Genomic DNA, 27,674 nt, shown 5'->3' on the forward strand with positions numbered 1-27,674 from the left:
ACACGGAGTGACAAATCCCAGTCTCGATCCATTCTAACTCAACGAACACCTTCGGAGATACCTGTAGAGCATCCTTATAGTCACCCAGTTACGTTGCGACGTTTGATACACACAAAGCATTCCTCCGGTGTCAGTGAGTTATATGATCTCATGGTCATAGGAACAACTACTTGACACACAGAAAACAGTAGCAACAAAATGACACGATCAACATGCTACGTCTATTAGTTTGGGTCTAGTCCATCACATGATTCTCCTAATGATGTGATCCCGTTATCAAGTAACAACACTTGCCTATGGCCAGGAAACCTTGGCCATCTTTGATCAACGAGCTAGTCAACTAGAGGCTTACTAGGGACAGTGTTTTGTCTATGTATCCACACAAGTATTGTGTCTCGAATCAATAAAATTATAGCATGGATAAAAAACGATTATCATGAACAAAGAAAATAATAATAACTAATTTATTATTGCCTCTAGGGCATATTTCCAACAGTCTCCCACTTGCACTAGAGTCAATAATCTAGTTCACATCACCATGTGATTTCAACGAATCCAACACCCATATAGTTATGGGGTCTGATCACGTCTTGCTCGTGAGAGAGGTTTTAGTCAACGGTTCTGGAACTTTCAGATCCGTGCATTCTTTACAAATCTTTATGTCATCTTATAGATGCTGCTAGTACGTGCTATTCGGAAATGCTCCAAATATCTACTCTACTATACGAATCCGTTTCACTACTCATAGTTATTCGGATTAGTGTCAAAGCTTGCATCGATGAAACCCTTTACGACGAACTCTTTAACCACCTCCATAATCGAGAAAAATTTCTTAGTCCATTTAGTTAGTAAGGATAACTTTGACCGCTGCTAGTGATTCAATCATGGATCACTCTCTGTACCTCTCAACAGACTTTGAGTCAAGGCACACATCAAGTGCGGTACTCAGCATGGCATACTTTAGAGTCTACGGCTAAGTCATAGAAGACGACCTTCGTCTATTCTCTTTATTCTGCCGTGGTCGGGTTTTGAGTCTTACTCAAATTCACACCTTACAACGCAACCAAGAACTCCTTCTTTGCTGATCTATTTTGAAATATTTCAAAAATTTGTCAAGGCATGCATCTTGTTGAAACTTCCATTAAGCGCTTTTGATCTATCTCCATAGATCTTTGATGCTCAACGTTCAAGTAGCTCAATCCAGGTATTCCTTTGAAAACTCCTTTCAAACAACCTTGTATGCTTTACAGAAATTCTACATTACTTCTGATCCACAATATGTCAGCCACATATACTTATCAGAAATTCTATAGTCTTCCACTCACTTCTTTGGAAATACAAGTTTCTCATAAACCTTGTACAAACCCAAAATCCTTGATCATCTCATCAAAGTGTATATTCCAACTCCGAGATGCTTGCACCAGTCCATTTAAGGATCGCTGGAGCTTGCATACTTGCTAGTATCTTTAGGATCGACAAAACCTCATGGTTGTATCTGATACAATGTTTGCTCAAGGAAACCGTCGAGGAAACAATGTTTTGACATCCTACATGCAATATTTCATAAATAATGCAGCAACTACTAACATAATTCTAACAGACTTTTAGCATCGCTACGAGTGAGAAAGTCTCATCATAGTCAACTGTTTGATCTTGTCGGAAACATCTTTGCGACAAGTCGAGCTTTTCTTAATAGTGACTTATCACTATCATCGTCTATCTTCCTTTTAAAGATCCATCTTTACTCAATAGTCCTATGACCATCAAGTAGTTCTTCCAAAGTCTACACTTTGTTTTCATACATGGATCCTCTCTCGGATTTCATGGCTTCCAGCCATTTGTCGGAATCTGGGCCCATCATTGCTTTCTCCATAACTCGTAGGTTCACTGTTGCTCAACAACATGACCTCCAAGACAGGGTTACCGTACCACTCTGTAGTAGTACGCGACCTTGTCAACCTACGAGGCTTGTAGTAACTTGATCCGATGCTCGATGATCACCATCATCAACTTTCACTTCAATTGGTGTAGGCGCCACAGGAACAACTTCCTGCACCCTGCAACACACTGGTCGAAGTGATGGTTCAATAACCTCATCAATTTCTACCACCCTCCCACTCAATTCTTTCGAGAGAAACCTTTCCTCGAGAAAGGATCCGTTTCTAGAAACAAACACTTTGCTTTCAGATCTGAGATAGGAGATGTACCCAACTGTTTTGGATATCCTATGAAGATGCATTTATCCGCTTTGGGTTCGAGCTTATCAGACTGAAACTTTTTCACATAAGTGTCGAAACCCCAAACTTTCAAGAAACGACAGTTTAGATTTCTCTAAACCTCAGTCTATACTGTGTCATCTCAACGGAAATACGTGGTGCCCTATTTAAAGTGAATGCGGTTGTCTCTAATGCTTAACCTATAAACAACAGAGGTAATTCGATAAGAGACATCATAGCATGCACCATACCAAATAGTGTGTGGCTATGACGTTCAGACACATCATCACACTATGATGTTCTAGGTGGCATGAACCGCGAAACAATTTCCACATTGTCTTAACTGCGTACCAAAACTCGTAACTCAGATATTCATTTCTATGATCATATCGTAGACAGTTTATCCTCTTGTTACGACGAACTTCACTCCGAAACAGAATTGAACTTTTCAATATTTCAGACTTGTGATTCATTAAGCAAATACTCTAGTATCTACTCAAATCGTCATTGAAGTAAGAACATAATGATATCCACTGCGTGCCTCAGCACCCATTGGACTGCATACATCAAAATGTATCACTTCCAACAAGTTACTATCTTATTTCATCTCAATGAAAACAAGGCCTTGCTCATGTGGTATGATTTGCATGTCACCAGTGATTCAAAATCAAGTGAGTATAAAGATCCATCAGCATGGAGCCTCTTCATGCAATTTATACCAACATGACTCAAGCGGCAGTGCCACAAGTAAGTGGTACTATCATCATTACCTCGTATCTTTTGGCACCAATATCATGAACATGTGTAATACTACGATCGAGATTCAATAAACCATTGAAGGTGATTATTCAAGAAAATAGAGTAACCATTATTCTCTTTAAATGAATAACCGTATTGCAATAAACACGATCCAATCATGTTCATGCTTAACGCAAGCACCAAATAACAGTTATTTAGGTTTAACACCAATCCCGATGGTAGAGGGAGCGTGCGACGTTTGATCATATCAACCTTGGAAACACTTCCAACACGTATCGTCACCTCGCCTTTAGCTAGTCTCCGTTTATGCCGTAGCTTTGATTTCGTGTTACTAATCACTTAGCAACCGAACCGGTATCTAATACCCTCATGCTACTAGGAGTACTAGTAAAGTACACATCAACATCATGTATATCAAATATACTTCTTTCGACTTTTGCCAGCCTTCTTATCTACCAAGTATCTAGAGTTGCTCCGCCTCAGTGATTGTTCCCCTCATTACAGAAGCACTTAGTCTCGGGTTTGGGTTTAATCTTGGGTCTCTTCATTAGTGCAGCAACTGTTTTGCTGTTTCACGAAGTATCCCTTCTAGCCCTTGCCTTTCTTGAAACTTAGTGGTTTTACAAACCATCAACTATTGATGCTCCTTCTTGATTTCTACTTTCGCAGTGTCAAACATCGCGAATCGCTCAAGGATCATTGTATCTATCCTTGATATGTTATAGTTCATCACGAAGCTCTCACAGCTTGGTGGCAGTGACTTTGGAGAACCATCACTATCTCATCTCGAAGATTAACTCCCACTTGATTCAAGTGATTGTCGTGCTCAGACAATCTGAGCACACGCTCAACGATTGAGCTTTTCTCCTTTACTTTGTGGACGAAGAATCTTGTCGGAGGTATCGTACCTCTTAACAAGGGAACGAGCATGAAATCACAATTTCATCTCTTTAGAACATCACTTATGTTCCGTGACGTTTCAAAGCGTCTTCGGTGCCTTGCTTCTAAGCCATTAAGTATTTTGCACTGAACTATCGTGTAGTCATCAGAAACGTGTATGTCGGATGTTCACAGCATCCACAGACGACGCTCGAGGTGCAGCACACCGAGTGGTGCATTAAGGACATAAGCCTTCTGCGCAGCAACGAGGACAATCCTCTTCAAAGTTTGCTACTATCAACTTTCAACTAAATTTTCTCTAGGAACATATAAAAACAGTACAGCTATAGCGCAAGCTACATCGTAATTCGCAAAGACCATTAAACTATGTTCATGACAATTAGTTCAATTAATCATATTACTTAAGAACTCCCACTCAAAAAGTACATCTCTCTAGTCATTTGAGTGGTACATGATCCAAATCCACTATCTCAAGTCTGATCATCACGTGAGTCGAGAATAGTTTCAGTGTAAGCATCTCTATGCTAATCATATCAACTATACGATTCATGCTCGACCTTTCGGTCTCATGTGTTCCGAGGCCATGTCTGCACATGCTAGGCTCGTCAAGCTTAACCCGAGTGTTCTGCGTGTGCAACTGTTTTGCACCTGTTGTATGTGAACGTTGAGTCTATCACACCCGATCATCACGTGGTGTCTCGAAACGAAGAACTGTCGCAACGGTGCACAGTCGGGGAGAACACAATTTCGTCTTGAAATTTTGGTGAGAGATCACCTCATAATGCTACCGTCGTTCTAAGCAAGATAAGGTGCAAAAAGGATTAACATCACATGCAATTCATAATTGACATGATATGGCCATCATCATGCACTTCTTGATCTCCATCACCAAAGCACCGGCATGATCTTCTTGTCACCGGCGTCACACCATGATCTCCATCAACGTGTCGCCATCGGGGTTGTCGTGCTACGCATGCTATTACTACTAAAGCTACGTCCTAGCAATATAGTAAACGCATCTGCAAGCACAAACGTTAGTTTAAAGACAACCCTATGGCTCCTGCCGGTTGTCGTACCATCGACGTGCAAGTCGATATTAACTATTACAACATGATCATCTCATACATCCAATATATCACATCACATCGTTGGCCATATCACATCACAAGCATACCCTGCAAAAACAAGTTAGACGTCCTCTAATTTTGTTGTTGCATGTTTTACGTGGTGACCATGGGTATCTAGTAGGATCGCATCTTACTTACGTAAACACCACAACGGAGATATATGAATTGCTATTTAACCTCATCCGAGGACCTCCTCGGTCAATTCCGATTCAACTAAAGTTGGAGAAACTGACACCCGCCAGTCATCTTTGAGCAACGGAGTTACTCGTAGCGATGAAACCAGTCTCTCATAAGAGTACGAGTAATGTCGGTCCCAGCCGCTTCAATCCAACAATACCGCGGAATCAAGAAAAGATTAAGGAGGGCTGCAAAACGCACATCACCGCCCACAAAAACTTTTGTGTTCTACTCGAGAATACATCTACGCATGAACCTAGCTCATGATGCCACTCTTGGGGAATGTCGCATGGGAAACAAAAAATTTCCTACGCGCACGAAGACCTATCATGGTGATGTCCATCTACGAGAGGGGATGTGTGATCTACGTACCCTTGTAGACCGTACAGCAGAAGCGTTAGTGAATGCGGTTGATGTAGTGGAACGTCTTCACGTCCCTCGATCCGCCCCGCGAACCGTCCCACGATCAGTCCCACGATCTAGTGCCGAACGGACGGAACCTCCGCGTTCAGCACACGTACAGCTCGACGATGATCTCGGCCTTCTTTATCCAGCAAGAGAGACGGAGAGGTAGAAAAGTTCTCCGGCAGCGTGACGGCGCTCCGGAGGTTGGTAATGATCTTGTCTCGGCACGGCTCCGCCCGAGATCCGCAGAAACGCGATCTAGAGGAGAAACCGTGGAGGTATGTGGTCGGCTGCCGTGGAAAAGTCGTCTCAAATCAGCCCTAAAACCTCCGTATATATAGGTGGGAGAGGGGGGGCCTTGCCTTGGGGCTCAAGGAGCCCCAAGGGAGTCGGCCAACCCAAAGGGGGGAAGGTCTCCCCTTCCAAACCGAATCCAACTTGGTTTGGAAGGTGGAGTCCTTCTTCCCTTTCCCACCTCCTCCTTTTCTTTCCTTTTCTCTTTGATTTTCTTCCTATGGTGCATAGGGCCTTCTTGGGCTGTAACACCAGCCCACTAAGGGCTGGTGCGCCACCCCCAAGGCCTATGGGCTTCCCCGGGGTGGGTTGCCCCCCCCCCCCCCCCCCGGTGAACACCCGGAACCCATTCGTCATTCCCGGTACATTCCCGGTAACTCCGAAAACCTTCCGGTAATCAAATGAGGTCATCCTATATATCAATCTTCGTTTCCGGACCATTCCGGAAACCCTCGTGACGTCTGTGATCTCATCCGGGACTCCGAACAACATTCGGTAACCAACCATATAACTCAAATACGCATAAAACAACGTCGAACCTTAAGTGTGCAGACCCTGCGGGTTCGAGAACTATGTAGACATGACCCGAGTGACTCCTCGGCCAATATCCAATGGCGGGACCTGGATGCCCATATTGGATCCCACATATTCTACGAAGATCTTATCGTTTGAACCTCAGTGCCAAGGATTCATATAATCTCGTATGTCATTCCCTTTGTCCTTCGGTATGTTACTTGCCCGAGATTCGATCGTCAGTATCCGCATACCTATTTCAATCTCGTTTACCGGCAAGTCTCTTTACTCGTTCCGTAATACAAGATCCCGCAACTTACGCTAAGTCACTTTGCTTGCAAGGCTTGTGTGTGATGTTGTATTACCGAGTGGGCCCCGAGATACCTCTCCGTCACACGGAGTGACAAATCCCAGTCTCGCTCCATACTAACTCAACGAACACCTTCGGAGATACCTGTAGAGCATCTTTATAGTCACCCAGTTACGTTGCGACGTTTGGTACACACAAAGCATTCCTCCGGTGTCAGTGAGTTATATGATCTCATGGTCATAGGAACAAATACTTGACACGCAGAAAACAGTAGCAACAAAATGACACGATCAACATGCTACGTCTATTAGTTTGGCTCTAGTCCATCACATGATTCTCCTAATGATGTGATCCCGTTATCAAGTAACAACACTTGCCTATGGCCAGGAAACCTTGGCCATTTTTGATCAACGAGCTAGTCAACTAGAGGCTTACTAGGGACAGTGTTTTGTCTATGTATCCACACAAGTATTGTGTTTCCAATCAATACAATTATAGCATGGATAATAAACGATTATCATGAACACAGAAATATAATAATAACTAATTTATTATTGCCTCTAGGGCATATTTCCAACAGAAGGTTTTGAAGCTGCAGTTGTTTTGCCTTCCTATGCTTATTGCTTTGTGCTTAAATAAATTATTCTATTGAAATATTCCTATGCATAGGAAGCATGTTAGACTTAAATGTGTTTCGTATTTGCTTCTTGATGCTCTCTTTTGTTCTACAACTCTTATTCCTATGAGAGCATCATTAAAATCTTAAGCTTATCTTTATGGCTATAAAGAAAGAGCTCTAGGGAGACAACCCTTGTTATGTTTTTGAGTTTTTACTTTCAGTTTTAGTGGTCTTGATGCTATTAACTACTGTAGCAACATCATTGTATCTTTATTTTCAAGCTTTGTTCCAAGTTTTAGCCTCCGATTGCAAGAAAGTTCAAAAGTTGCGACATGCTGTCCAGAAACAGATTATGTCTGCTTGACGGAAAAATTCGCCAAAAATCACGAGTTCATCTTTTTGATCTGAATTGTTTTTACAGCATGCTCTATATAATTATCTTTCTGGCATATGTTCTGAGTTTTTTTATTTGAGTTGCATAAGTGCCGCGAAAAAATTATTTACTACCTGATGTTCTGTTTTTCACAAATTCTGCCATGTTTTGCGTTTTCATCATTTTGCAAATCTTAAGCTTCTTTTTCCTTTTGGCAATCATGAGAAACAGTAGCTTTTCATGAAAATATTTATTTCCAGTAGGTGATGAATTATTTTATCATGGGTACTAACCACTCTAATCAGCTTATGATGAGTTTCGTATGAAGGGAGTTTTCAAGTATGCGATGGAAGATGATGAAAGAAAATCTAGGAGTGTCAAACGCTCAAGCTTGGGGATGCCCCCATGCACCCCAAGAAATATTCAAGGAGACTCAAGCGTCTAAGCTTGGGGATGCCCCCTTGCATCCCCTTCTCTATCAACAATCATCAGTTCGTCCATCTCCATGCTATAATTTTTATCACTTCATATGTTATGTGCTATACTTGGAGCGTCCCGCTCTTTACTTTTTAGTTTGTTTTAGTTTCTATTGCTGTTCATTAGAAGTCGGAACCTAGCCTTCTGTTGGGGAACGTCACAAGGGAAACAAAAATTTTCCTACGCGCACGAAGACCTATCATGGTGATGTCCATCTACGAGAGGGGATGAGTGATCTACGTACCCTTGTAGATCGTACAGCAGAAGCGTTAGAGAACGCGGTTGATGTAGTGGAACGTCCTCACGTCCCTCGATCCGCCCCGCGAACAATCCCGCGATCAGTCCCACGATCTAGTACCTAACGGACGGCACCTCCGCGTTCAGCACACGTACAGCTCGACGATGATCTCGGCCTTCTTGATCCAGCAAGAGAGACGGAGAGGTAGAAGAGTTCTCCGGCAGCGTGACGGCGCTCTGGAGGTTGGTGATGATCTCGTCTCAGCAGGGCTCCGCCTGAGCTCCGCAGAAACGCGATCTAGAGGAAAAACTATGGAGGTATGTGGTCGGGCAGCCGTGAGAAAGTCGTCTCAAATCTGCCCTAAAAGCCCCATATATATAGGAGGAGGGAGGGGGACCTTGCCTTGGGGTCCAAGGGACCCTCAAGGGGTCGGACGAGCCAAGGGGGGGGGGACTCCCCCCCCCCCAAACCGAGTTGGACTTGGTTTGGTGGGAGGAGTCCCCCTCCCTTCCCACTTCCTCCCTCTTTTTTTTTCTTTTCCTTTGATTTCCTTCTCTTGGCGCATAGGCCCCTTTGGGGCTGTCCCACCAGCCCACTAAGGGCTGGTGTGTCTCCCCAAAGCCTATGGGCTTCCCCGGGGTGGGTTGCCCCCCCCCCCCCCGGTGAACTCCCGGAACCCATTCGTCATTCCCGGTACATTCCCGGTAACTCCGAAAACCTTCCGGTAATCAAATGAGGTCATCCTATATATCAATCTTCATTTCCGGACCATTCCGGAAACCCTCGTGACGTCCGTGATCTCATCCGGGACTCCGAACAACATTCGGTAACCAACCATATAACTCAAATACGCATAAAACAACGTCGAACCTTAAGTGTGCAGACCCTGCGGGTTCGAGAACTATGTACACATGACCCGAGAGACTCCTCGGTCAATATCCAATAGCGGGACCTGGATGCCCATATTGGATCCTACATATTCTACGAAGATCTTATCGTTTGAACCTCAGTGCCAAGGATTCGTATAATCCCGTATGTCATTCCCTTTGTCCTTCGGTATGTTACTTGCCCGAGATTCGATCGTCAGTATCCGCATACCTATTTCAATCTCGTTTACCGGCAAGTCTCTTTACTCGTTCCGTAATACAAGATCTCGCAACTTACACTAAGTTACATTGCTTGCAAGGCTTGTGTGTGATGTTGTATTACCGAGTGGGCCCCGAGATACCTCTCCGTCACACGGAGTGACAAATCCCAGTCTTGATCCATACTAAATCAACTAACACCTTCGGAGATACCTGTAGAGCATCTTTATAGTCACCCAGTTACGTTGCGACGTTTGATACACACAAAGCATTCCTCCGGTGTCAGTGAGTTATATGATCTCATGGTCATAGGAATAAATACTTGACACGCAGAAAACAGTAGCAACAAAATGACACGATCAACATGCTACGTCTATTAGTTTGGGTCTAGTCCATCACGTGATTCTCCCAATGACGTGATCCAGTTATCAAGCAACAACACCTTGTTCATAATCAGAAGACACTGACTATCATCGATCAACTGGCTAGCCAACTAGAGGCATGCTAGGGACGGTGTTTTGTCTATGTATCCACACATGTAAATGAGTCTTCATTCAATACAATTATAGCATGGATAATAAACTATTATCTTGATACAGGAATTATAATAACTATACATTTATTATTGCCTCTAGGGCATAATTCCAACACCTTCTTTGTTTGGGAGAGAAACACGCTCCACTCCACCCTAGAACACAACATAGGTTTTCATGCTTATCTTTTTTGTGTGTTCTTTATCTTTAGATAGCTGATGTAATGCTTAGCTCTTAGTTGTCATGCTATATCTTTTTGTGAGCTTTTATTTAGGTTGCTTTTGGAACTATCTTGAGTTATCATGCTTATCTTGTTTAGAGAGTTGGCTTGTTGCACTGAGTTGTGTGTCTTGCATGAGTAGGTAATTGAGGTTGCTATTTAAGTATAGTAGTAACTTGCAATAGTTTTGAGGTATTGATATGGGTAATGTTTGGAATATTGGTTCCAAGATCTTGAGCCTATTAGTGATAGGTGTCGTATTTTGGGAAATACGTGTGTTTTTCAAAAACAAAAAATTAGTTGAGAGCTCTAGCTACTAGATAGATCGCTAACCTCTGGAGGGATTGGAATATATAGAGTACCCTCACGTTATCATGGGTCGAGGATGCGCAAGGATAACCAAACCCCCAAACGCTCCAGCTCGGGGTGCTTGTCTCTTTGTGAATCTCCTAACTAGATAGAAAGTTACCGATAATAAGTGTATGAGTTCTTCGGACTAATGTGAGTATTCGATTGTTGGCACTTCCACCATCCATATTTTGCTAGCCTCTTCGGTACCGTGCATTGCCCTTTCTCACCTTGAGAGTTGGTGCAAACTTCACCGGTGCATCCAAACCCTTGACATGATACGCTTTGTCATCATAAGCCTCATTATATCTTTCCTCAAAACAGCCACCATACCTACCTATTAAGGCATTTCCATAGCCTTTCCGAGATACATTGCCATGCAACATCCACCATCTCATCACTTGATCTTCATGTCATGCATGCTTATGCTTGATCGAGGAGCCGCATGCTAGTTGGGCCTTGCCCTTATTATTGCTACATGACGTGCTAGTTTCATTGCATATATTGCTACACTAGCAGAGGCATACATTTGCATACATCATGATAGTTTTCTTTTGTCTTTATGTTGAATACTTCTTATAAAGTGTGAAGATCTTCTTTTTATTCTTGTAAAACATAGAGTGTTGCCCTTAAGTGAGGAAAACATCCCAAAGAGGACAAATTAAAAGATCCCAAAGAGGACAAATGAGAGATAAAAAGAAAGAGCCAAAGAGGCCACAAAAAAATAAAAAAAAGAGAAAAATAAATAAAATAAATAAAAAGAGAGAAGGGGGCAACACTACTATTTCTTTTTAAAGATCCACACTCATACTCCATTGTTATATTTCTACTACATAGAGATTATCATTCATGCATAACTATGTGGGGACCCTTACCCTATAGAACTTTGCTTGCATATTCCAATGATGAGCCTCCTCAAATGAGCTCTAGGTCTTCATGAGCAAGAAAGTCGGATGCAACCCCACTAGTTCCATTGGAGAGCTTACTTTAGCTCATATGTGCATCCGTTGCATGGCAATCCCTACTCCTCACATCATATCTATCATTTGGCTTTCTCTCGCCTATGGTTGTCCTCATTGATGTGAGCCTTTCACATCCTTTTTGTCTTCTTTCCCCATCATTATTCTATTTTCCATCCTAAGTGCGAACATATCTTGCTTGCGCTCATCCATTGCATGAGTGCTCAAAGTCGAAAGGGAGAGGATCATTTTGACTTGTGCCTGACTAGTTGTCTGGGGATGAGTCAAAATAAGATTTCGAAGGAGACCAAGTGTGAGGTTTAGTAGATTGAATTCTCAATTGAAAAAGTATTTTATGCTCTAAACCCATCTCCCACTTGCACGTAAACACCATTTGGAGACATTCGAGTCACGGACAGCGAGAGCTCTTGCACCTTTATGTTCTTACTTTGCCAAACTCAATACTAAATATAGACTCTTGCTCGTTATTGTCTTGACTTGAATTGCATTACTTTGAAGTTCTTATATGCATGTTAGCATGTCACCACAAAAATTATCTGTGTTATCATTTCCCTACTCGAGGACGAGCAAGAAGTAAGCTTGGGGATCTTGATACGTCCCAAACATATCTATAATTTCTGCTTGTTCCATGATCTTTTGGGTGACATTGTTATATGTTTTGCTACACTTTTATATATTTTTACACACATTTGGACTAACCTACTAACTCAGTGCATCCAGTGCCAGTTTTTGTGTGCTGATGTCTTTTTTGCAGGGGATTTTACCAAAATTTCTGGAGCCCCAAAAATCTCGAGAAAAAAAATATAAAAATCAGCATAACCGAAGCTTCCAGATCACCGAAGATGGGTCAGAGGGGATCCAGGGGCTGCCGAGGCGACCTCCCGGCACGGCCTGGCCCCTGGTCGCGCCCACAGGCCGCCTGGGTGGGCCCCACCTCTTCTGACGCCCTTCTTTGGCCTATATTTACTCCTCTGAGAGGAAACCCTTCCATCACATCCAGAATCACAAATTTCTCCATCGTTTCGCCGTCGCAACACTTCCGAGATCGGGAGCGTAAGGAGACCTCTTCCCGGCACCCTGCCGGAGGGAGGATTGACCTTCGGGAGCTTCTCCACCGCCATGGACGCTTCCCGGACGTGCCGTGAGTAGTACTCCTTGGACCATGAGTCCATGACCAGTAGCTATGTGATGTCTTCTCTCCAATCTTGTTCTTCCATGATTAGCCCTTGTGAGCTTCCCTACATGATCAAGGCATCTATGTAATTTTCCTGCTATTGCTATGCTCGGTTTGTTGGGATCCGATGGATTATGAGATTACGTTCAGATTGTTATGAGTTATATACTAGATTATCCTTTTATATTATGTTCTTTAGTGATTCATGCATGTTCTCCGTTGCTTTGTATTGCTTTGGCCGAGTAGTAGATTGTAACTCCAAGAGGGAGCGGTATGCATGATTGTGGGTTCATGCCCCCTGATGTCTAGCTTGAGTGACAGAAACATGAAACTAGGGGATGTGCTATTGCCACCAGGGAGAAAACAACGGTGCTTGTGACCACGGTTGCAAGGATTGTTTACCTTACGCATAGTTCGTTAATGCAGTTGTCCATTGCTTTGAGTTTACACTTTGGGTAGGGCTCGCAACTTAATACCAGCTAGATGTTCTGGATAGATATCTCAAGGTGGATGATTAGTAAGTAGATGATGATGAAGAAACGGTCTATTTGTTTTGGCGTACTGTCCATTACTATCGAGCATTTAACTTTCAAGTAGCATAATTAGCATTGCGGTGCATTTATAATTCTGTCAACTGCCCAACTGTAATTTGTTTACCCAAGCATAGTTATTTATCGTCATTTGGGAGGGAGACCTCACTAGTGAACATCATGTGACTCCAGTCCATATCACCACCATTGCTTACACCTCCATCATTTACTGCTTTCGTTTACTTTTCCGTTGCAATCACTATCACTTTTCCCGCTTGTGTTTTGATCCTTTGCAAACTATAAGGCCGGAGAGATTGACAACCTCCCTGTACTCGTTGGGAGCAAAGTTATTTGTGTGTGTGCAGGTCCACGTCTTCTACTTGCGCCAAGGCATGGGACACCTACTTGTTGATCCTTGGAGTCCTCCTTGTTCGATAAACCTTACAGTCTCCGTGTAAGGGAAAACTTGCTGCTGACTACATCTCCACCTTTCACTTGGGGTAACCAACGAGGGGCAAGAAGTATATTCATCAACTCGTCATCACGTGCCATTTCTCACCAAAGTCAACACTAATATTTTCAAATAGTGCTGGCGTGGGCTAAATTCATACGCAATATCTATTATTTTAGTGCTCACGTTGCACATTAGGCCCTGTGTTGTGCATTCAGACTCATTAGGCCCACACCAGCATAGTCAGTTTTAACACCCAGGGGCAGTAAAAAAAAGTTATTTTTTGTCGTCACTCCCGATCCTAAACTCCACTTGCCCGTGCTCCTCTCGATCCCTGCCGCCGCCGCTGCCGCCTGACATCTCCCGTCTCTGCCCGACGCCAACCTGCCAGATGCCACGCCGACACCGCCCGTTTCCGCCCAACGCCGCCCCGCCGAGGTATGGAAAACCATGCATCTCATTTGCTTCAAAAGAGAATTGTATGGGAGTACCTACAAATAAATATTTGCCTTTTACAGCTACACATTTTGTTTCAAAATTAGGAGAGTGAAACTCATATCTAAATTCTACTAATAGTTCAGTTTTGTCGGAGTTTGGTTTTGTCGGAGTTTGGATAGTGATATTTGCTGTCTTGGGCAGAGGATATGAAACTCTAGCTACCGTGAGAGAACGTTAACTATAACCATGAGATGTACAAAGAAGCACAAAGCACATACCATTTGCACACATGTATATTCAAGGATGATGCTTGAAATGAAGGGAAACAATAAAACCAAGAAACATTTTCCATAGTAGAACCAAACAGCCCTTGTTAGCCACACTTTTTTTTGCCAAGTTTGCCTAAGGTTAGTTCAACAAAATAAGAGCCACAAGTTGGCAAGCCTAAGGGAATCTTGCCACAAGTTTTGTGTGTATGTAATGTGTGGCCCTAGTGCGGCTTGAACCAAACACGCATCTAAGTTGGTCAAATTTGCCTAACCTTAGGTGTGGCAACCTTTGACAAACTTAGGAGTTGTTTGGTGTGTGACTAATTTTGCCAAGCTAAAGTGTGGCAAGCCCAACAAAAGTATGGACCAGTCACAAAGTGTGGCTAAAAAATTAAATGCCAAACTTTGGTAAAAGTTGGCAAAAATTGAACCCCTTAATGTGTATGTAATGTGTGGCCCTAGTGTGGTTTCGTACTATCTTATTTGGCAATTGTGACTTTCTAAGAAGTTTTCAACTATAGTTTTACAAGTAATATGTAATTGTACACCAATAGCTTGACAAGTAATAGCTCCATAAATTAAGTTATTTTTGTAGTAACTTGGTTCTTTTTGTAGTAACTTAGGTTTTTTTGTAGTAACTTAATTAAATCAAATTGCTTGTTTTCTGTTTGATGCTATAGTATGGCCGACTCTAGCATCTGGATAGGCTCCTGTGAGCATTGGTCGGGGTATGTCGAAGATAAAGGTGACGTGAGCACCAACCAGGAAATTACGATTACAAAATACATGCATGAGCATTGCAAACATCCATATATCTAATCATTAATTAATTTTTGGTGATTTGAAACCCTTGTTAGGCATACGTACCAGCTGGTCCGCCTTCTCTAGCATCCGTTGTGCAGCAGACACGTGACGTGGGCGTGCTCAATCACGAGCTGATCGTGTCACGTCAGTCTACCATCAAGATCCTGGAGGAGTTGAATGACTCCATGAAGAAGGAGAAGGATAAGATTATTGATGACAGTGCAATTGTCTACTATAAAATTTTCAATTTCGAACGTCAGGTCGAGTCGTTGAACCTCGAGATAAGCGAGCTCAAGAAGGAAATACAAGTCCTCAAGAAGGAGAAGACTCAACTGAAGATGGAGATAGCCCATGACCTCATAAGGGGCATATGAAGAGGAATGAGCTCCATGAGCTTAAGTTAGTCCTTAGAAGAAAGTAGATAGTATCGAGAGGGGCATATCCATACATGTGAAGTTGCTACTTCTTTTTTGTGAATTTGGTATACTACGTTTAGTTTGTGAAGCTCATACTATCTTTTGTGAATTGATGACAAGTTTAGTTTGTGAAGCTAATAGGAACTTTTGTGAATTGCTGACACATTTAGTTTGCGAAGCCGGTGTATTTTTTTATTAGCTAAATGTGGCAGTGTCGTCGTGCAACCCTATCCAACGCCATAGGTATTTAAAATACTGTTGACGTCTTCTGCAATGCCACCACTAAATTCTAACGATGGTGCCATATTGATGGCATCGGACGTCTACGCCAACAAGGCCATTTTTACCACACCATAGCTAGGCTTTTCTGCACTAGTGCCCCCCCCCCCCACCACCACCGCCGCCTCCACCTCCACCTCCAACACCAGCACCACCACCTCAACGACTCCCACTACCACCGCCACTACAAGGTACCCCATCAGGAGATCGAGGTTTCCCTAACCTCCATTAACCCTCCAGAATCCAACCACAATTAAAAATGGGGAAGAAATCGACTCAAATTTGTTGTAAATAAAATTCGGGGCATTTTCGGGTTCACAAAGAAGGGAAGAAGGAAAGAAGAGACAGAGAGCAGGAAGAAGTGGCGCAACGTGACCCCCTTTTTTGTCTTCAATGTTTTCGACTCCGTTTCTTTGCTATTTTCTTAACAACTTTTTTACTTAAGAAAACAAATTTCATGATTCTTTTTCGTTTTTACAAATTTCATTATTTTTGAAATAACACAAACAATTTTCAAGGTATGTGAACTTTATTCAAAATCTTGATCCTTCATTAAATTCGTGAGTATTTTTTTCAAATGTCACAAGTTTTTATAGAAAATCTATGAACTTTTTTTCAAATTGTACGATTTAAAAAAAATTAATGAACGATTTCATGTTCGTGATTTTCTTTGTTCTATGAATATTTTGTCAAATTCTCAAATAGTTTTTCAAGTTTGTAAACTTTTAATATTCATAAGAAATTGTAGCTGCTTTGCCAAGTTTTTTTCACACAAGGAAGCATAAAACACGAACGACGGGGTTTTCTCACACCGATGGAGGTTTTTGTGTGTGTCTGTCTATGTGATTTCTTGGTTTTGTCTTTTCTTTTTTTCTTCAGCTTTCTTTATTTTTATTTCTTACTTTTCTTTTTCTAACACATGGGTACATTTTGTGCACACATTGAATATTGTTTATACATCAGGAACAATTTGTACACGTTCAATTTCTTTTAAAATACATAAATATTATTTTTTGATAAATGTTTTGCTGTCTATTTGGTTTCATACACATTGTATATTTTTTATACTGTGGTTAACATTTTTAAAAATACATGTTTCTGAACATTTGTTTTTCAAATACATATTAAATATTTTTCCAATATATGTTAGTGCGTATTTATGTTGGACCCTTTCGATCTACGTTACTTTTTATCAGCGGTAGTTGTTGTTCTCTTATGATGGTCCTATGGGGCTTAATCACAATGACTTTCCGACTGTCTGCTACAACAAGTCCCGGGCTTCGGTAAGGGAGGGGCGATCACGGCGGCGCGTCTTCGGCTTACTTCGATACTTGTAGTCATTGCTAGGTGGTCTATGAATCTTGATATAATTTATATTATTTTTAGTGTTTGCTGTACTTTCATGTTTGAAGATGAATATATTAGATGCTTTCCTGCAAAAAGAAACAATTTAGTAGAATGATGCAAATATTTTTTTAACAACATGAACATTGTTTTACATTGTATAAACGTTGTTTAAAAATTTCAAAAAAATATTTTTGATACATTTTTGAATGGTACAAAGAATTTCCTAAACTATGCTAATATTTTTTACTTGTATATTTTTTTGGAAATGCCACTTACATTTTTCTAAATGTGTGTACATTTATCATGTCACAAACAGTTTTTTAGTGGTATATGTATTTTTTTAAAAAAATTCACTATCAAAAGTGTTACAATGTGGTAACTTTTTTAAAATTTTGTGGTGGACGTTTCTAAAATTAAGAGTAAATTTGTGGAAGTATATGTATTTATGTTTTGTTTGTAAATAGAAAAACTATTTAAAACGACAAATCGATTGCATGGGTCAGTCCAACCTTATTTTTATATTTTCATTTATTGAGACACATGGGTCAGCCCATTAAGGCATTCTTGCGGCAGGACGAGCTTGTGTCTTGTTACGGGCCGAGGACTGTCGTGCCCGAAGCGTATAATAGGAGCACCTCTGATTTGCCTAGAAAAACAAAGCAGCACCCCTGGTCGATATATTTATCAATATAAAAGAAAGAAAAATTGATCGATAGTGACATGTCGAGTAGTTTCTTGTTGTGAACTAACTTTTTGTTTGATGGCTAAGTGGAGAGTGATATTTCCAGCTCAACAGGGTTCAAATCTTGATATTCGCTTTATTTTGGATTTGCTTTAGGATTTTTGGCAATGTGTGTTTAATGTGAGGAGATGTTTCTATTGACTACGAAGCGGCTATAATACCTTCATAAAATCTTAAGATAATATACTAAATTAGTATTTTAAGAATTGCTTTAGGATTTTCGGCAATGTGTGTTTAATGATCATAAGAATAGAATATGTGTATGTACATTTATAATAAGGAAAATGCTTGCCATCCTCGAGCGGATCTTAGCGGACGCGTCTGTCACCTTTTTTACGTGACACGCGTCGAAATAAGGTCACCCACACCATGTTTTGTCGAACATATTTATGCAACAGAAGCTATGTTTCGGAAACATATGCGATGTTGCGATGGTCCACGACATATTTATATCTTCCAACAAAACATTTTTTGAATATTATTTCTGCAACAAGATATGAGTTGGAAAAAATGCCACAAAATCTCAGTTGTAAATTTTTGCTACAAACATCTGTTGCAAACATTTCAGCAACAAGACGTATGTTTCAAAAATAATTCCGCAACAAGACGTGTGTTGCAGAAATAATTTTGCAACAATGCCTATGTTGTAATAATGGAGACGTGTCCGATCGTTCGATGCTACAGATCTAACGGCTTGTGACCCGGATGATCCTTTTAAAAGATCAGTCGGAGGATCCGTAGCACTCCCCTTATAATAATGCGTATATGCACGTTTATATTTTTTTTAAGAAAAGGAGGATGACCCTCGGCTCTGCATCTAGGAGATGTATGCGGTCATTTTATTGATTATTCTCGATGATCTTACAAATGAGTACAACAATATATCTGAATCTATCATCTTGGCAACATATGCCGCTACTCCTATCCGTATGATGAAGAGGTGCAAGCTGGACCAAATATCCAGACATCTCACCTAAGCCTAACATCTAAAGCGGGAGACCCTGACCGAGCCACATACCGGGTCCGGGGCACAAACCGGTCCGACGCACTCACATGTGTCGTCGTCGTCATCTTCCACTGGTCAATCTTCAGATCAGATTGAGGTACCAGCCTTGGCAGGTGCCTCCGCCATCGACGCCACCATGACGCCAAACGACGACCTCCACCTACGCGAGTCCATCTCCAAGCAACAGACGGAGATCCATGCTAGGATAGGGCCGCACCACCACCCACAAGCGCCACACAGCCCCAAGGTTCCCAAAGCGGCGCCTTCAAGAAGCGTACGACGCGCCGCCGAACAAAGTTAAGGCTTTCGCCCGGGAGACCTAGGGGAAGGGGAAGTGAGGGGATCAGTCCATACCGACGCCTCCAAGGAAAGGAAAGGCGCCCTCAGGCGTCGCCTCGACGCGACCGGCCATGGCCGACCAAGGATTTCTCCCGAACTAGATCCTCGCCACCAGCAGTGCCTCCTGTACAAAATCGACGATCCAAGGAAGAGCGGTCCGACCAGGCTGGCCCGCACGCCGAACAGGGAAGAAGGGGAGGCGCCAGATCACACGCACCGGCCACTTCAAAAGCCGCCGCCGGACGCCAATGACCACCGGATCCCGCCACCCACGCGGCCGAGACGCTAGATCCACCGCCCGCACGGCTGCTAGCTTGCCGTGCCTCGTCAATGGAGCCACTGCTCCAGATCCGGGGCTCCCCATGCAGAGGCAGGGCTGCCTAGGCGCCGCCGCCACCATCCTTGACGCCCAGGCTTGCTCGGCGGCTGCCTCAGGCGGCGGCGAGGAAGGGAGGGGGAGGGAGAGGCGGCTAGGGTTGGAAGGAAGGGAGGGAGACGTGCTTGTTTATATGATCCATTGAGTCTGTACCGTAGTAAAAAGTATAGTTTCTTGTTTGTACGGCTGTTTGATTTTCGCGTTGCTTCTTTCGCTGTCCCGAAACCGGACGTGGACAACTCAAACCAAGGAAAAAGAAACGAACATGAACAACACTGTTGGTTTTCCCGATGTATTGTGACAACTCGAACTCACTTTTCCCCTCCCGTCTCCTGATTTATACCAATACTCCAGGTCTAGTATAAAAAAACACAAATGGGCGGATCCAACAAATCTGGTCCGCCAATCCAGGTCAGTTCAATGACTTAGGTTGCTCTAATGTCGAGAGCTGGGCACGTTTAGCATGCAGTTAATGTCATACCAAATATAAATTACAAAGCTAACCACATAATTAACACGTAAAATAATGTCATACATAATATCCATGTGTAGTTAATACATTGCCTAATATTAACATGCATTGCATCCACATATTTACTAGTTTATATAAAAGGTCGATATTACGATTGCTTAACTAAAAATCTAAAAAAAACTACAACTTATAACGGACTACTGTGGATGCGTGTACAACCTGCCATGTCCCACCGTCGATGTCGTCCGTGCCATGTCGTCGTGGTCCCTCCAGCGAGGGAAAGGCGTCAGAGGGCCGCAACATCCTTTGGCTCGTGTTTGCCTGCCGCTCGCGAAGGAGCCCCTCCTCCTTTTGCTGCACGGTGCAGAGGGCAGCCACGACCACTATCGATGTAGACTTTAAAGTCCTGGTGATGGCTTTGCCGGAGCAATCACTAAATGACCACTAGCAACATCAATCTCAAAACACAATGGATACTAGGGATCAAGCCCTATCAAATTAACTAGATTGCATGATCAATTTCATCCATACTCATCACTGACAAGCAAGCCTACAAAGGAATTACTCAGTCCCGATGGTGAGCATCGTGGAATAATTGATGGAGAAGGGTTGGTGGTGACAACTGTGTAGAATTCCTCTCTCTCGAGCCCCTAACAGACTCTAGATCATCCCTCCCGAGGAAGAACAGGAGGTGGTGGCGGCTCCGTCTTATAGATTGTGATGAAAACTTCTCTTCAATTTTTTCTCCGAATATGTGAATTTATAGGACTCGATATAGGGCCGGCGGAGCCTCGTGGTCCTCGCCACACAACAGGGCACGACCTAGGGGTAGGTCGCGCCATGTTGCCTCGTGGGCCACAGGGACCCCCCCTTTGTTAGGTCTTTGCTTCATAAATCATTATAGTTTCCAGAAAAAAATCACAAAAATTTTCATATATGATTATGTGGGGATAGCGTTCTTTAGCATTGTTATTTTAAAAGGACATGATTGTTTGCTACTAAACCTGAGTATGGATGTCTTTTTGTCAAATGATAGACTATTGCCTTGAATCACTTGTATCTCAATATTCATGCCGTGATTTGACATTTGTTCAAGATTATGTTAGGTAGCATTCCACATTCAAAATTATATTTTATCATTTACCTACTCAAGGACGTGCAGTAATTAAGCTTGGGGATGTTGATATGTCTCCGCTGTATATATAATTTTTTATTGTTTTATGCCAATATTCTACAACTTTCATATACTATTGGCAGTATTTTATATTATTTTCGGGACTAACTTACTTATCCAGTGCCGAGTGTGAGTTCCTGTTTTTTGTTTCGCAGAAAATCCATATCAAACAGAGTCCAAACACGACAAAAAATTATGGAGAATTGTTTTGGAATATATGTAAATTTTGAGAAGAAGAATCAACACAGCACGCTGCCCGAGGGCCCACAAGCCAACGGGGCGCGGCCAGGGGGTGGTCTCGCCCTGATAGCTTGTGGCTCCCCCTTAAGCCGGTTGGGCCCTACTTTCGCCACAAGAAAGATATTTTCGTGATAAAAATCTCTCAAAATTTCAGCCCAATCAAAATTACGAATCTCCAGATATTTAAGAAATGGTGAAGGGCCAGAAAACAGAAGCGAAAACAGGAGAGAAGTCTAATCTCGGAGGGGATCTTGCCCTCTGGGAGCCATGGCGGCCATGCATGATACGTCTCCGTCGTATCTACTTTTCCGAACTCTTTTGCCCTTGTTTTGGACTATAATTTGCATGATTTGAATGGAGCTAACCCGGACTGACGTTGTTTTCAACGGAATTGCCATGATGTTGTTTTTGTGCAGAAATGAAAGTTCTCGGAACGTACTGAAAATTTACAGAGATTTTTTCTGGAATAAAAGAAAAATACCTGCGCAAAGATCCACGTGAGGGGGTGTGCCAGTGGGACACAAGCACACACGGCGCGGCCACCCCCCTAGGTCGCGCCATGCAGGCTTTGGGGCCCACGTGGCACCACCACCCCCAATCTCAGTCCTATATCTTCCGTTTCGCCTGGAAAAAAATCAGAGAGAAGGTTTCATCGCGTTTTGTGATACGGAGGCGCTGCCACATCCTGTTCTTCATCTGGAGGGCAGATCTGGAGTTTGTTTCGGGCTCCGGAGAGGGGAAATCGTCGCCATCGTCATCATCAACCTTTCTCCATCGACAATTCCATGATGCTCTTCATCATTCATGAGTAATCTCATCGTAGGCTTGCTGGACGATGATGAGTTGGATGAGATCTATCATGTAATCGAGTTAGTTCTTGACGGGGATTGATCCCTAGTATCCACTATGTTCTAGATTGATGTTGCTACTACTTGGCTATGCTTAATGCTTGTCACTAGGGCCCGAGTGCCATGATTTCAGATCTGAACCTATTATGTTGTCACTAATATATGTGTGTTTTAGATCCTATCTTGCAAGTTGTAGTCACCTACTATATGTTATGACCCGGCAACCCCGGAGTGACAATAGCCGGAACCACTCCCGGAGATGACCATAGTATGAGGAGTTCATGTATTCACCACGTGTTAATGCGTTGGTCCGGTTCTTTATTAAAAGGAGAACCTTAATATCCCGTAGTTTCCATTAGGACCCCGCTGCCATGGGAGGGATGGACAATAGATGTCATGCAAGTTCTTTTCCCTAAGCACGTATGACTACATACGAAATACATGCCTACATTAGATTGATGAACGGGAGCTAGTTACATATCTCTCCGTGTTATAGCTGTTACATGATGAATCACATCCGTCACACTCATCCATCACCGATCCACTGCCTATGAGTCTTTTACTACTGGTCCTTGCTACGTTACTTTGCCTAGGCTTGTCCCTTGCTACAAGAGGGATTGGGCCACTTTGCTGCTGTCACTACTACTGCTACTTTGCTCCTATCGCTACTGCTATTACTTGTTACTTTCCTGCTGCTGTTGCTGCTACAACTGTTCCTTGCTACTCCGTTGTTACTTGTTGCAAGACTTTGTTGGCGCTAACATCCCGTCAACGTGCCTTTTTCTGGCGCCATTGCTGGGAATTGCCAAGGCTTTTTCTGGTGACGTTGCTATCATACTACCTTGCTACTGATACTTTGCTTGCAGACACTGATCTTTCAGGTGTGGTTGAATTGACAACTTAGCTGCTAATACTTGAGAATATCCTTTAGCTTCCCCTTGTGAGCGAATCAATAAATTTGGGTTGAATACTCTATCCTCGAAAACTGCTGCGATCCCATACGCTTGTGGGACATCAAGGCTTTTTTTGGCGCCGTTGCCAGGGAAGCACAACAATATTCTCTGAGTCACTTGGGATTGACGTCTGCTGATCACTATGAGGAATCCTAAAGATCCAAGAACTAAAATCCTACCTTCCAATATGAGGAGAGGTAAGGAACTGCCATCTAGCTCTACACTTGATTCACCTTCAGTTTTGAGTAAGTTTGCAACTTCGCCTCCTACTAGAAATCTTGATATGTCGCCTGTGCTTGATGATGCTACTTCTGCTGTCCATGATGCTATGCTTGATACTATGCCTGATGATGCTATGCTAGATACTATGCCTGATGATGCTATGCTAGATACTATGCCTGATGATGCTATGCTAGATACTATGCCTGATGATGCTATGCTTGATACTATGCCTGCTATGCTTGATACTGCTTTGCCACTTGGTGCCCTTGATGCACATATTGCTAGAGTTGCTGCTAGATGTGATGATACTTCTGAAACTGCTGATACTATTGAAGTAGAACCTGCTACTATGCCTGAATTGCCTGTTATGCCTGATACGCGCTATGTTATGGAGGGAGAGATAGCTGAGGATTTTCTTGCGTGTAAGGATAGCTATGATGTTGAGAAACTTCTGCGCAAGTGGAAAGAAAAATCTCTGAACGCTAGGATGAAATATGACCCGAAGTTTGCCACTTCGCCTATCTTTGTGACCGATAAGGATTATGAATTCTCTGTCGACCCTGAGTTAATCACTCTGGTCGAATCTGATCCTTTTCACGGTTACGAGTCTGAAACGGTTGTAGCCCATCTTACCAAACTGCACGATATAGCCACCCTATTCACTAGTGAGGAAAAGATCTGCCACTGCTACATGCTCAAGTTGTTTCCTTTCTCGCTAAAGGATGATGCTAAGACCTGGTTCACTTCTCTTGCTCCTGGATGTGTGCATAGCCCCCAGGATATGGTCTACTACTTCTCTAAAAATATTTCCTTGCCCATAAGAAGCAAGCTGAAGAAGAGAGTCTCCCACAAGCTTGGGGGAGGCTCATCCAGCTACTGAATGCTTTGCCTGATCACCCTCTTGAGAAGAATGAGATACTTGATATCTTCTATAATGGACTTACCGATGCTTCTAAAGACCATCTAGATAGTTGTGCCGGTAGTATTTTTAGGGAACAAACTATAGAACAAGCTGAGATTCTGTTGAACAACATCTTGTGAAATGAGAATGCTTGGACTATTCCGGAACCACCTCCTAAGCCAACTCCTAAGAAAAGAGGAATTCTATTCCTCAGTCATGAAGATATGCAAGAAGCCAAGAAATATATGCGAGAGAAAGGCATTAAATCTGAAGATGTCAAAAATCTACCACCTATCGAAGAGATCCATGGTCTCGATAACCCGATACAGGTAGTAGAAGTAAATTCTCTGCGTAGGTTTGATGAGAGTGATATTCCTTTTGATAAACCTGCTAGCTTATGCATGGATGAATTTGATAACTTCGTTGCCAAACAACAGAGTTTCAATGATTATGTTAGCAGACAATTGGAAAAGAATGCTCGAATGCTTAGTCATTTAAGTGCTTGTGTGGATAGAAATGTCAATGATCTTAAGCTTTTGAGTAAACATGCCTCTATGGTTACTACTCAGGTAGAACAAGTACTTAAAGCTCAGAATGACTTGCTCAATGAGTTGAATGACAATTCCATTAGAGTCGTCACTAGAGGCGGTAGAATGACCCAGGAACCTTTGTATCCTGAGGGTCAACCGAAGAGAATTGAACAAGATTCTCAAGGAGTTAGCACTGATGCACCTAGTCATCCTAGAAAGAAGAAGAAAGATGAAAGGAACCTGCACGCTAGCAACCCTGTTGCTGCTACACCTGAGAGTCCAAACGATGCCTCTATCTCTGATGCTGAGACACAATCTGGTGATGAACATGAGCCTAATGATAATATCAAAAGTGATGTTCATGAAGATGCTCAGCCTAGAAATGATAAGGATGTGGAGATTGAACCTAGTGTTGATCTTGATAACCCACAGCCTAAGACTAAGAGATACGATAAGAATGACTTCACTGCTAGGAAGCACGGTAAAGAAAGGGAGCCATGGGTTCAGAAACCTATGCCCTTTCCTCCCAAACCATCCAAGAAAAAGGATGATGAGGATTTTGAGCGCTTCATTGAAATGATCAGACCTGTCTTTCTGCAGATGCGTTTGACAAATATGCTCAAAATGTCTCTGTATGCTAAGTACATGAAATATATTGTGACTAATAAGAGGAGGATACCTGATCTTGAGATCTCCGCCATGCTTGCTAATTACACTTTCAAGGGTGGAACTCCTAAGAAACTAGGTGATCCCGGTGTTCCCACTATACCTTGCTCCATTAAAGGTAACTACGTTAGAACTGCTTTATGCGACCTTGGAGCCGGTGTTAGTGTTATGCCTCTCTCTCTATCGTAGACTTGAACTGGATAAGTTGACACCCACTGAAATCTCTGTGCAAATGGCCGACAAATCAACTACTTTCCCTATCGGCATTTGCGAGGATGTGCGTGTTGTGGTTGCTAACACCACTATCTTAACAGACTTTGTTATATTGGATATTCGTAAGGACGATGCCATGGCAGTCATCCTCAGAAGACCCTTTTTAAACACTGCAGGGGGTGTTATAGATTGAAACAAAGGCAATGTCACTTTCCATGTCAACGGCAATGAGCATACGGTGCACTTTCCGAAGAAACAATATCGAGTACATTGCATCAATGCTATCGAAAAGACTTCATCGATTCTTATTGGGAGCTTTGAATGCCCTATTCCTCGTGTCAAGATGAAGTATGATTTGCTTGTTGGGGAGATTCACATCCCCATTGAGGTGACCTAGTGACTATTCAAAAATTCTCCGTTCTCTTTTGCGATTCGAGAAATTTTGTCAAGGGGATTTGATCAACCCGTTGACGGATTTCTTCCGATGACCATGAGATGGATGAATTGAGGAGTCACAAACCTCTGTTCCAAGCTTTCACTTTAGGTTACTTAGAAGGAAAATTATAGGTTTAGTTTAGTTCTCCCTGTTTTCTGTTTTACCGTCCGGTAGAAAAATACCCCGAAAATAAAAGTTCTCCGAACGCTGTGAAAATCTAGTATGATTTTTCTGGAATATTTGAAAAATACTGGGACAAAGAGTCTGTCTGGGGGCCACACCAGTGGGCCACAAGCCCTAGGGGCGCGGGCACCCCCTGGCCGTGCCACCCAGGCTTATGGGGCCCACAGGCACCCCCTCCACTCATTCTTGCTCTCATCCGCTTCTCCTACCTCCAAAAAAATCGTTTCGCAGCTCGAACCCGTCTTTGACACTCTACCAGTTCCTTCAGAGGGATGACGAATCCCTCCTATACCGTTTGATATTTAACCGACAGCGTGTTTTCCATATTACCCTTCCTGCTCCTTCCTTTTTTGACTTTCACGTAAACACAGAGATATTACATAACCAGAGGAGAGGCAGAGGAGTATGAGAGGGAGGCGAAGGCTGCTCGTCTCCGTGAGGCAGCTATTCAGGCAGTGGCTGCAGCACTCCCGTATAACCCCAACTATGATTTTGGGTTTCGCCAGGACCGTCCTTGGGAGTAGACCAAGTGAAAGGATCGATATGGTTGACTAGAGGGGGGGGGGGTGAATAGGCAACTACCAATTTTTAGCTTTTCTAAGTAAATACGGAGTAGCAATCATAAAGGTTTACTAACATGGCACTAGGAGGACAACCTATATGATGCTACTTAGCAATGAGTAACGAAGCACGTAGGAGATACTCTACAACACCAACGAATACAAAGTAAAGGTAAGAGATAACCACAAGTGGAACCGATGAAGACGAGGATGTGTTACCGAAGTTCCTTCCCTTTGACAGGAAGTGTGTCTCCCTTGGAGCGGTGTGGAGGCACAATGCTCCCCAATAAGCCACTAGGGCCACCGTATTCTACTCACGCCCTTGCAAAATGCAAGGTACCGTGATTCCACTATAGGTGCTCTTGAAGGCGGCGACCGAACCTTTACAAACAAGGTTGGGGCAATCTCCACACAAAGCTTGGAGGCTCCCAACAATACCACGGAGCTTCACCACAATGGAATGTGGCTCCGAGGTGACCTCAACTGTCTAGGGTGCTCAAACACCCAAGAGTAACAAGATCCGCAAGGGAT

The sequence above is a fragment of the Hordeum vulgare genome, chromosome 3H (genome assembly GCF_904849725.1).
Source record: "Hordeum vulgare subsp. vulgare chromosome 3H, MorexV3_pseudomolecules_assembly, whole genome shotgun sequence".
In the NCBI taxonomy this organism is placed as follows: Eukaryota; Viridiplantae; Streptophyta; class Magnoliopsida; order Poales; family Poaceae; genus Hordeum; species Hordeum vulgare.